The 2,580-nt window shown below is 45.0% G+C and overlaps 1 long non-coding RNA gene across 1 annotated transcript; it reads right to left on the bottom strand.

Annotated features, from left to right (window-relative positions):
• Positions 1 to 809: 809 nt before the first annotated feature.
• LOC119968681 lies at positions 810 to 1,932 on the bottom strand. Its single transcript, XR_005461180.1, has 2 exons — positions 1,760 to 1,932; positions 810 to 1,095 (listed from the first exon to the last, which is right to left on the bottom strand). It is a non-coding gene; the product is annotated as an uncharacterized LOC119968681 (long non-coding RNA).
• Positions 1,933 to 2,580: the final 648 nt, after the last annotated feature.

The following is a 2,580-nucleotide window of genomic DNA, read 5'->3' as shown; positions in this document are numbered from 1 at the left end:
CAACAGGTTTGTTTCAAATCACTAGCTTTCGGAGCGCAGCTCCTTCCTCAGGCGAATGAAGAGGTATGTTCCAGAAACATATATGTAGGCAAAGTCAAAGATGCCAGATGGTGCTTAGAATGCGAGCATTTGCAGGTAATTAAGTCTTTACAGATCCAGAGATAGGGGTAACCCCAGGTTAAAGAGGTATGAATTGTCTCAACCAGAGACACCAACCAGGACAGTTGGTAGGATTTCGCAAGGCCAGGGCAGATGGTGAGGGGGGTGAATGTAATGCGACATGAATCCAAGGTCCTGGTTGAGGCCGTACTCGTGTGCGGAACTTGGCTAAAAGCTGCTGCTCGGCGATTTTGGGTTGTCACGCATCCTGAAGGCCGCCTTGTAGAACGCTTACCTGGAGATCAGAGGCTGAATGCCCTTGATTGCTGAAGTGTTCCCCGACTGGAAGGAAACATTCAGAGGAGTAATGATGACAAAAGCTGAGAGTTTGCAGTCGCTATCACTGCAAAACCTGGGCCATTATATTGGATCCTTAAATTAGATTCCAATCTATAACTAGTTCTCAATACATGTTAGGTCTATGTACAAATTATCAGTATTCCTGGAAGTTGACTCCTATGTATATATATAAACCAGCTTAACCCTCTCTCAGTTAGTTTGCATCCTGTATCTTGTTCCCATTACACTGCACACTAGCTGTGTGAAACCCTCATTCAGTGTTCCAAGCCCATTTTATGTAATGCACAGTTAGATTTTTTTCTATCTGCCAAAGTAGCAATGACTAGAAAGCGGACAGTGGGGTCACAATAGCTGTACAAGAAATGTATTAAGAAATTGGCAAATAGAGCTGGTAAGTTTGACAAAAGCATCAATGAAGTAAACAAAACTGCTGGAGGAGACTGAGTGCATAAAATGAAAAATTGTCGCACCAGCACAGCAGGGGGTGCTCTTCCGAAATCTGAGCCGAGACACATTCTTGGAACATGTCAGGGGAGCTTTACACTGCAGCGAACCATGCTATGTTTGGCTTGGGAGTGCTGGATGCCCACACTGATTCTCCAATCCTCAGTCATTACACTCCTCGCTTTTAAGAAGCTGCAAAAAAAAAATGTGGAAACTTACAGCGAGTATCCTTCGACTGCAATGATACATTTCACATGGGACGGCAATAAATCATTCACAGTATAATTATACTACTGAGGAAATCTCAAATACATGGTGAAAGAGATTAGAGCTCGCTGACAGTTTAGGAGAACCTCTTGTCAGTTTATTTAGCTTTCTGGAACCATTTCTTTTGGTGTTTGCATCTCTCTGACTTTGTTTTGCCAGCTGCGCAGCCTCTGGTGAGACTTTTGAATAACAGTGGACTTTGCAGGAGCAGATTACTTCGAAATGGGGAAAGAAAATCTTTGCTGCGTGTTCTGGATGTTCGTACTCTGGTAATGGCACTGCCAGAAAATATGGGGAGAAACCACACCACCTCCACCCTCCCCCCCCTCGCTACCACCCCCCCCCCCCCCCCCCACCACACCCTCACACCACGTCCTATCACCCCTCCGACGCACACAGCAAAGATTTTACTGGCTTGCTTCAGCAGCACCTCGGCAAGTATTTGTTCTCCTTTATGGTTGAGTTCACTTCATTAAGGTTATTCCATTGAAGAGTCGACCTCTTGTCAACTCCAATAAAAGATGTCTGATCAGAGAAACTTAAAAGGATCACAATAGGCATGTCATCGTGGATTATTGTTAACCCTTACCTTGCTGAACAAAAGAAGTGCACTCAGATAAAGCTCACCAGCGAAAAACCCCTGGCACTGTATTAAAAAAAAGGATTGCGCACAGTTCACGAGGGGGTAACGTCTGCAAACTGAAGAAATGAGAGTGGCATACGGCCTACTGTAATAATGTGATCAGGGCACCTTTTTTCAGACATGAAATCTATAACTCTGTGATTTACTGTGCTCCAGTTCACGGTGTGACTTGATCACAGAGGCTTTCGATTAAGGACCCAAATGATACGTTCAGTAATTTGGCGGCCATCCCATAATGTGACGCGAATGGTTGAACAGCACACCAGTCACAAGTGTTCATTTGGACTGGAGGCTTAGGGCACAATGGGGTCAGCATGGGTTGGATGGTTGGTGGTGGAGGGGAGGGAGGGGGGGGGGGGGAGGGGAGACTGTTTTGGGGAGAGAAAGGAGCATTCTGATTCCAATAGGTCCCTTCTCTAAAATGCATCATTCTTCATTATTAGTCCCACTTTCAAGGGCCCAATTTGAAGAGGAAACATGTCCAGAGACTGCAATAATAAATAATAATTGAGTCAGCAGTCAGGCAGTCAATAACCAATCAGTAGCTGCCACTGCTTTTGTCAAGATGCACTGTCATGCGTTTCATTGGTGAGCATGAAAAGTATTTATTACTAAGAAATGTAAAGCAGCCACATGGCTGCAGCTAGCTCCAAAATATCTCTTAAAGCCTCTCTCACCATTGGATGTTTCCACACTCTGAGTCCCGATTGGTCACACAGGCCATGTGGTCCATTCTCAACTGTGTTGTCCCTCAAGGGACAATCATC

This window comes from Scyliorhinus canicula, chromosome 7 (genome assembly GCF_902713615.1).
Source record: "Scyliorhinus canicula chromosome 7, sScyCan1.1, whole genome shotgun sequence".
Lineage (NCBI taxonomy): Eukaryota > Metazoa > Chordata > Chondrichthyes > Carcharhiniformes > Scyliorhinidae > Scyliorhinus > Scyliorhinus canicula.
Note: the sequence above shows the minus strand (reverse complement) of the source record. Positions and strands in the feature narration are given on the sequence as shown.